Source organism: Triticum urartu, chromosome 2 (genome assembly GCF_003073215.2).
Source record: "Triticum urartu cultivar G1812 chromosome 2, Tu2.1, whole genome shotgun sequence".
In the NCBI taxonomy this organism is placed as follows: domain Eukaryota; kingdom Viridiplantae; phylum Streptophyta; class Magnoliopsida; order Poales; family Poaceae; genus Triticum; species Triticum urartu.
The window spans coordinates 135215805-135226098 of NC_053023.1; positions in this window are offsets into that span (position 1 = coordinate 135215805).

Here is a 10294-nt window from a genome sequence, read left to right on the forward strand (position 1 = left end):
GGTATCCAACACAGATTCTTGGAGAAGGGTGGTTTACAAGAAACCAACTTGATCACAAGCTCAACATAGCGGTCAGGGGTAACCTGGTGATACTGCCGAGAAGATATTCGGAAAATCACGAACCACCGATATGTTACTAAGCTCGAGAACAATCTTTATTTTCAAGGCAAGACGATGTGATCAATAGAGCAAGGGCTTGACAAAATCCTAACTCATCGATTGAAGAGTGCACCAACAGGAATGGACTAGGTAGCACGATCAGTCCTAGGATGGTGATTCAATAACCAACACGCTAAGGATGAGAAAATTGTCCTTTAACTACCAAGCAACGCAGTTGCTAGGAGTATTGATTTCACACATCATGATTCACTTGTCGGCATTCCGGTTACAACAACACAGAATGAATAATGATGGAGAGAAGTATCACTGCGTCAAGAATTCATAAGAGGTGGTGCAATTCTCTTGGCATTCTTGACATAAAGAGGGTAATACTCCAGGGTAGAACAGAGAAAAAGCTGGATTGGCATTCTTGATCTACGGAATACAACTGCTTTGACCCAATCCAAGAAACGGACAAGGTACTGGAGTTTGTTTCTCCTAGTCATTCTGAAGCGGAATGACTTGATGGACCACAAGAGTAAAAGGCATCGATGAACGAATGCGGACATACTTTTGACTATCAATTGATAGACTAGGGTCGGAATATAACTAAAGAGGGACAACTCAAAAGGAATGTACAGTTTTCTGATTTGTGGTGCATAGATTAGTATGTTGAACGAGTTCAACATATTTCTTCCGGATAACCCATGCAGAAAGGTAGAACTGGCAGAGTCACAATTATAACGGAGAACTCATCAAGAGCACTCTTGTTGCGATCCTTTCGTTCAACATGAATGTCTGCCATGGATGGTTCATGGTATTGGAAGAATGATATACCACGGACCTGGAAGGCTATCACAAGGTTGCTAATATCCTAAAGGAACGAGCAAACACTATCAACAGAGATATGCAGAATGACTCATGGGTTTCAGGAACCCATGGATAGAATACCTACTAAACTAGATGGCATCACGGGATGCTTTCAAGAATGATGGCTAGAATTATCACACTGGGGATACAGCACATGGCTAGGGTAATAGATGGTTCCCTACTATATCCAGGGTCATAATAATAGCTCCAACATATATGTCGAGGCAATGGATTACCTCAACTTACCGACTAGTGTGGTTAATCTGGCTCAAAGGAACACCGGGAACGGGAAGGAAGAATTTGCAAATGCATCAGACTATTTAGAAACCTGGGATGACTCGGACAGCATAACGGCTGTAAATGCTCAAATATATTTGAGAAAACCTACAAAAATGGTGGCATAGCCACTCAACATCACAAACTCAAGGTTCTGAGGCCAGCTATGAACATACTGAAGTAGTAGGAACTGAACTGAGGCTTGAAACCAACAATCCTATAAGCCTACGGATTAGTAACACGTGATCCTGATAGAAAGATGAGAAGCCTAATTCTTAATCCCCGTAGAAAAGAAGAGGTTGACTCGGAGCAGAAGGGCATAAGGTAAAGGAGTAAAAAGAGCCTTACGTTCCCATCCACAATCAATTCCCTTACATAACTAAAGCATTTCTAGACACAACTTTGACCAGTTTGGCTTGGTAATCCTACAGGTAGTCAGGCTCTGATACCAAAAGCTGTCAGGACCCCGATTCTAAGTCACACCGACCTAGCCTGTAACACCTCATATCACTTTGTGGCCTCACGCACGGTATCCCCACGGGTGTCGCCTTACCATGGCTCGGGACCATTTGCGCCTTTTGGCTCACGTATATGATAGTGTCGCTAGCATCCATATGACAGAGAACCCGGGCTGACATGGCTAGTGGTGAACCCAAAGTGGCACTAACTTACAGGAAACAGGCATACATGACCCAGCAACGAACGTGTCGATCAACAGTGAGTGAATCATAAGTCGTAGCAAGCTACAAGGACTTAAAGGATCACCGCGTGACATTTCCCTGAAGGGACAGACACAGGAACAAAGAAGGACACATGCCGGACAACCTAAGTGTTCCGGAGCAGTAGCAACTGGGCTAGCAGGACTCCGGTAATCCGGGCTGTAGCAGGCTACCATGGCTCAGTGGAAACACTAGGAGACATTTCCCGATAAGAGAGGCTACCAAGGATAAACAACTAGATAGTCAGATCCCACACATACCAAGCATTTCAATAACATACACACAATATGCTCGATATGTGCAGATACAACATGGCATCACAACATGACTCTACAATTCAAGTATTTTATTCATTAGGCTCCGAGGAGCGAGATATTACAAACATGGGTCTCATGACCCAACATTCAGAGCATACAAGTCAAAGCACATACGGAAGCTTAACATGTCTGAGTACAGACATCTACAAATGAAAAAGGCTGAGAAGCCTGACTATCTATCAGATCCTGCCGAGGGCACAAGATCGTAGATGAGGTATCAAGCTAAATGTCGAAGTCCACATGGAACTACTAGCGAGACTGACGTCTCTCTGCAAAACATAAAATAAGCAAACGTGAGTACAAATGTACCCAGAAGACTTACATCAGAACTAGCTACATATGCATCGGTATCAACAAAGGGGGTGGAGTTTAACTCCAGCAAGCCAGCTTTGACTCAGTGGCTAACCTGAACTACTACTACAAATAATTCTTTGAGGTGGCGCACACGAGTCCACATATTCACCATATCAATACACCACTATGGATCCGCTCCCGTCTCCCTACGAGAACGCCATCCATAGCACTCACGCTTATCTTGCACATTTCAGAGTATCCACTTTCACTTGTCTATGAACGATGCAAGGGGTCCAAGTTTCCATATCCGAGGAATTCGGCTATTCGAATAGATGATGATAACCCTGCAGGGGTGTACTTCTTCACACATGCTCTCGCCACTTACCGCCATGTACACGTCGTGTACCTCGGCAACCTTCAAGCGGAAGCCTGGCGAGGGAGTCGGCCAGACCTGACAAACCACACAAGTCTCTCGTCCAGGTTTATCGCCTATTCGGGTTCCATCCGCAAGGAGATCCGGCCGGGGTGTCGCTCACGGCCCCAAACGATGTGTGCAGGGTTCCCAAGCCCACCATCCGGGTGCCACTTGGTACACCATGCCACTGTGCCTAGTCTGTCCCAAGCTCACCTGTACCGGGTGCCACTTGGTAAACTACTAACACTACCTCCAAACACCAGAAACTAGTTGCAACTCCTGGACAGAGATCGAGTTGATTAATAAGCCAAGAGGGGCCGAGTTACCGGAACCCAATGTGTGGTAGTAACTGTTCATGGATCACAAACACAGAACTCAGTTCCTGAGAACGGCTGCAATGAGACAACCCACCATGTACTCCTACATGGCCTCTCATCGTTGCCTTTATCAAATCGTTTTCACACACTTAGCTCTCAACGGTAGGACATGTTCACCATGTTCCAATTCATTCCCGATGAATCAGACCTGACTCAACTCTAAGCAGTAGCAGGCATGACAACAAGCATGAATGAGTAGGCACATCAGGGCTCAAACAATTCCTACTCATGCTAGTGGGTTTCATCTATTTACTGTGGCAATGACAGGTCATGCAGAGGAAAGGGGTTCAACTACCACAGCATGTAACAGTTGAATCGTTGTTGTCCTAATGCAGTAAAAGAGAGCAGGAGCGAGAGAGTGGGATTGTATCGGAATGAACAAGGGGGTTTTGCTTGCCTGGCACTTCTGAAGATAGCATTGGGTCTTCATCAGTGTCAACGATCACAGTGTCGGAACAACGTCTACCGAGGGGGAACAACACCGGCAACAGAGAATAAACACAATCAATGCAATTCACAATATGATGCATGAACATGGCATGTACATGTGATGTTGTTTGTGCTACAAACAGCAGCAAGTTCAATGGAGCTCATTCGAATCAAGGATTCAAATGCAATTCCAAACTTAAGCATTTAAATGCCCTTTATGTGTTTTCATCTATACAGCAGGTTTAGGTTGGTTTGTCATGCATGAAACTAGTACAGATGGATAGATTGAATTTTTCTGAACATTTTTCATATATAACTTATTTCATTCTGAGTTACGGCTTAATTACTATGAATTTTCAAAGTTTTGGATATTTTCTGAATTAATACTGCGTCAGCCTGACAACATCATGATGTCAGCAGGTCAACGGGGCACAGTCCAAGTCAAACCTGACCAGTGGGACCCACTGGTCAGTGACCCTATGACATTTAGTGTCACAGACAGGTGGGTCCGGTCAACGGCCACGTCAGCGAGGTCAACGCCAACGCGTGGGGCCACTGTGTTTAGATTAAACTTAAACTATTTTTGTTAGATGGTTAGTTAGGCAGTAGGGCCCGCATGTCAGTGAGCCAGGGGGTTAGTTAGTGGGTCATTAGCCACTAATGACGTTGCCATGTCAGCATGCCGGAGTTGAACGCCGGCGAGCACCCGAACGCGGCGGCGAAGCTCGGGAATGCGCTACGGGCGGTGGCTGGACGCGTGAAGACCACCAGAGGGTAGCCCATGCTCTTCCGCATCCAGAGGAGCATGTGGATGGCTGCAGGGGCGCCGAAGCTTGCCGGAACGGAGCTCGCGGCGGTGGCTGGAGCACGGTTGCGTGTGTGTTCGCATTGTGGTGCACGGCAGGACGTGGGGGTTGTTGTGTTCGTCTCCTGGAGATGTGTTGAGCGCGTTGGCGGGCTCGGACGTGAGCGGCGGCAGCTGTGGCCGCGGCGGTGCCATGGTCGGCGATGGTGAGCTTTCGGCTCCGATGAAACGGCGGCTAGAGGTCGAATTAGAGAACGGGAGTAGGGGAAATGGAACAGGGGCTCACGTCGATCTCGAGGGCGTGGTCGGAGAGCTCGGGGAAGGTCTGGTGCAGCCGGGAGGGACGACGACGGCGATCTCGGGCGACCGACGATGAGACGGTGGCGAGGACGAGATACGGGGCTTTCGGCATCGCGCGCGTCGGCGTAGAGGACGAGGGCGTCAAGGCGGAGCCCATGGGCACGTTAGGGGCGAGGGAGAGGCGGTGGCCGCGGTGGTGCTCGTCGACGGTGGTGGGTGTGTTCGGTGGTGCCTTGCGGAGAGGACAGAGGGAGGGGGAAGGGGCCAGAGAGAGAGGGGAGAGGTGCAAGGGGCGAGGGGAGTGCATGGCACTCGGGGCTGGCTCTAGAAGCGGCGGAAGCAGGAGGTGGCTCGGGCGCGTGCTGGCGCACGGTGGCCACACGCCTCGCGTCCTTTTGGCGCGAGGTTGGAGAAGGTGGCGGCACTGGTGGGCTGGGCCGCCTGGGCTGGACAGGTAAGTGGGCTGGCAGGTAGCAGTGCCCTCTCTCTGCCTTTTCTATTTCTGTTTTTTTTTTGTAATTTGTTTTGAGTTTGATTAAAATATCAAATCATTTCTTAAAACTTCTGGAAATTTATATGTGGACTGAGTGGACTTGTCCAAAGCCACATACTAATTTTTTGAATTGTTGGGTATATATTTATATTATTTAACAGTATAAACCCAAACCAAATGTATCAGTTTAATTCAAAGGCCCAAAATAAATATTTATAAGCCTCCAAAAATATTGGTTTGAATTTTATTCCTGCCAATATTTTGTCAAGGTTTAACAGGAACATTTTCTGGGGCTCCTTTGATGAGATTTAAATGTTGGTTATTTTTAGAGGTCTTCTGAGGCTTTTGAAAATTCTCAATTCAAATTTCATTTGAAGTTAAACATGATGCTCACATGAAGGGCTAGCCTAGTGCATACCAGAACTAGGGATGTGACAAGAAATATCATTACCATGAGTATCAAAACTAGCAAAGCTTAATGGGTAAGGAAGGGGTAAGGTGGTGAGGTTGTAGCAGCGACCAAGCAAAGTATGGTGCCTAACTTACGAGTACAAGAGTAAGATGAGAAACTACATAAACGGTCGCCAACTAGTGATGATCAAGAAGTAATCCTGAACTACTTACGATCAAACATAACCCAACAGTGTTCTCCTCTTGAACTTCCCTGAAAAGAGACAGTCACGGTTACGCAACGCGGTTGGTGTATTTTAAAAGTGTTTACTCCAAGTCCTCTACAACCGGATATTAACAAATTCCCATCTGCCACGTAACCGTGGGCACGGCTCTCGAAAGTTTAAACCCTGCAGGGGTGTTCCAACTTAGTCCATGACAAGCTCACGATCCGTTGAGACAATCCTCCATCGCGGGACACCTGATCAGACTCGAAATCTCGGTGCACAAGACATTTCAATAATGGTAAAACAAAACCAGCAAGACCTCTCGATGTGCCGACAAATCCCAATAGGAGCCACACATATGTCGTTCTCAGGGCACACCAGATGGGCCAGACGTCGGGTTGGCTGAGATCCTGGTTACCCAGGGGGCACCGGACATCGCCCGGTTTGGACCAACACTCGGAGGATCACTGGGCCGGGGGGTTAATTAAAAATCCACGAGGGCCGGCAAGTCCCTATGCAAGTTTTAGTTGTTATTAGGCAAATGGTAAAACCAATGTTGGACCTTGCTGAAAGAGTTTTATTCAAAACGAACTGTCAAGAGGGCCCCATACCCCTTGTCATATTAGGGACGCAAAATCAAGGAACATAACACCAGTATGACGAAAACTAGGGCGGCAAGAGTGGAACAAAACACCAAGCATAAGGCCGAGCCTTCCACCCTTTACCAAGTATATATGTGCATTAAATAAATAAGAGATATTGTGATATCCCATGATATCCATGTCCCAACATGGAACAACCTGCAACTGCACCTGCAACTAGCAACACTATAAGAGGGGCTGAGCAAAGCGGTAAAATAGCCAAACAACAGTTAGCTAGGAAGGGTGAAAAGGTTAGAGGCTATCATGGCAATTTGGGAGGCTTGATAAACAAGTGGTAGGTAGCGCGACATAACGATAGCAACGAGACAACAAGCATAGCAAAGATAGTAGTGAGATCCAAGGTGACAGTCATCTTGCCTAAAATCCCGCTAGAAAGAAGAACGATTCCATGAAAAGACGAAGCCACGTAGTCGAACGAATCCTCACAAACGCAACAAAACAGGAACTATCGAGAAGGAGCACAACCGGAAAGAAGCAAACAACATGGTAAACACACAAGCACATTAACATGATATGATGCTCAACCAAGTATGATGCATGACAAGGCTACATGAAGCTACTCATGGCAAGAGATGATGCATACAAAAACAACACATCAAAGCAAGTTTAAATGAGGTCGGAAACAACATATAACAATTCTGGTAAGTCCTCATATGCAAATTTTGAAATCGGTCCAGATCTGAACAAAACATTATGTTAAAGTTGTTAAACATCAAGTTAAAGTGCACCATGATGATCTACACGGTTTTCTAGTCAAGTTGCATATAAAGTTCATTTAATTCGGAGCTACGGCCTAGAAGATATGAGCAAAACAAGTTAAACATGGCATTGATGCAAATGCAAGCAAAACAACATCACAAACACTCCAAAACATAGGTGCAACAAGGCATGATGAAACTACATGCAAAACCAAGCAAGTTTCGTATAAAAGCATGCTCAAAACGGAGTAACAGTTCAACACATACACTCAATACAAGTTTCAAACATAATCTGCTCAAAACAGCAACTAAGCACTTTGCAATCAAGGAAACAACATGCTATAGAAAACATATGAGCACAAACTACAGACAACATGCTTCAAATATCATTAAGGTTCATGTTCATAGGCGTCAAGAGTAATCCAAGATGATCAATGCAAAAAGCAACTTAATAACATAGATTATGACAGTGAAAAACAGGGCATACATGTGAGCAGGAATAACATGTTGACATGTTGGAGGCATGAAACAATGATGATATAGTGCAAGATCATGGCAAACAAAAGCATGGCATTAAAGTACAGGTTAAACATGGCAAAACATGATTACTAAGCATCTCCATATAAGCCTTAGATCAATGGCAATCAACAAGTCAAGATGCAACAAGATATAAGCTGATTCTTAGACTTAGAGGAAATCTGGGAATGCAAAACAAGAAAATTATGATGCTGACTTTTGAGGCACATAACAGCAAGCATAGCAATTTTAATAATTATGCAAAAGACATAGGCATGTAGTAGACATGATATACTTCAACTTAGTCCATGGGCACAAGTTCATATGATGCATGGAGTAATTGCTATGATTCATGCAAAAAGGAACATGATGTTAACAGGATGGCAGATTTAGCATGATGGCAACTTGAGAGCAAGAAATATACCAACTACAGCAAGATATATGGCAACCAAGGTCATGGCATAAAAGTACACATAATAAGGATCAAACAACGTCAAGGCATCATACACCTATGACTCATAGACTAGTGGGAACTATCAAGACAAGGTTGAATGTTGTAACAGTTTCAGCAAGTGTAAAACAGCAACAACAACATAGCATGTTTGCAAGCTGGGAAAAAGGTCATATGAAGTCTAAAATTAACAAACTTGACATGTGGACAAAGTACTCATAGCATACTTCAATTCATGTAATTGGAGTATCTCCAAAATAGGCATAGATTAATCAATAACAAGCTCACAATGTGGCATCATGAAGTTAACAGAAAACTAGAACATCATTTAGGCATGTTCATGGCAATGGAAACATATGCTACATGACATATATGAGGCATCAAAAGGCATGGCATGATAGAGCACAACATGGATATCAGAACATGTCAACTAGGTATCTCCATATTATGCATGGAATTGATGGTATCATCAAATTAACATGGCAACATATTGTAACAGTTACAGACTTAGCAAAATTCATGAAGTCACAGAAATCAGCAACATCAAGTAGCACACTGCACAAGCTTATGCTAGTCACAACAAGGCACATAAAAATACATGGATTGCACCACTGTAAAGATGGTATGAAGATACTCCTAAAACATGTAGACATGATGCTTAAAGGACAAACACACAAAATGTTATGAAAATGACAAATCAGCAAGTTATGACAATCTCAACAGGTTATTTCGTTTAGCACTTTTGCAACGATGATTAAGACATCAAGATGAACAGTAACATGCATGCAAACTACACCACCATCTAGAACACTCAAAGATGAACAATTTGACATATCACACGCACAAATCAGAGCAACGAGCACGAAGATATGACATGATGAAGATGCACACTTGATGCTGAAATTTGGGGACTTAGAGAAATTATACCAGCGCGAAAACGGGACCGGGTGGTTCGGGGACGAGCGGATCCCAGCGGGGGCGCGTGTTTGGTTCGCAGGACGAGGAGATCCCGGGACGGCGCTGTCCCGACGGTGAGGTCGAGGTTGACCGGCGGACAGGGGGTCGTCGGCGCGTCGGCGGGAGGCGGAGGAGGTCCGACGAGGTCGCCGGTCGCCGGATCTGTGCTGCGCCGGCCCAGATCGGGGCGGCGGACGGCGGCGGCCGGGCGAGGTGCGTGCGGGGCGCGGCGCCGGTCGGCTCGGGCGGTGGCCGGCGCGGGGCAAGGCGAAGCGCCGCGGCGGCGGCGGCGCGCGGAACGGCGGCGGGGCGGACGAGCGACGCGAGGGCGCGGGCGGCGGCGCGTGGGATCCGGGCCCGGTGGGCCGGTGCGGTGGAGGAGGCTGGGCGCTGACGTGGCGGGTGCTGACGTGGCGGGCGCTCGTTGGCCAGGAGCGGCGGCACGGGTGATGTGGCGGCCCCGGATTGGCCGGGCGACGTGGAGGCGGCAGGCTGGACATGTCCGCCGCGTGAGGAAGGAGGATGCTAGGGTTTCGTCCACGAATTTGGATGGGGTTTATTTATAGGAAGAGGAAGCTAGAAGAGTCCAAATGAGATACGGTTTTCGCTCACACGATTATGATCCAACGACGGAGAGCATGAAGGAGGTTTAGATGGGCTAGTGGGTTGTTGTGGAGGGGTGCTGGACTGTAAAGAGAAAGGGGGTTTCGGTTAACGCGGTTAATCGTTGGGGCATCACGACCTTCAAATAAAATGAAATTTGACAGGCGGTCTACCGGTGATATACCAAGACCATTCGACAAATCTTGGCCCATTCCGAGAACATTTTTCTCCCGCGCACAAAACGAGAACTGGAAGGTGCAACAGGTGCATGTGAGAGTGTTGGATTCCGAAACGGACAATGAAGAAAGTGACCAGATGCAAAAGACAAACATGAATGCAAATGAAATACACATAATGACATGGCAAAATGCAACACGCAAGCAAATGACATGACAA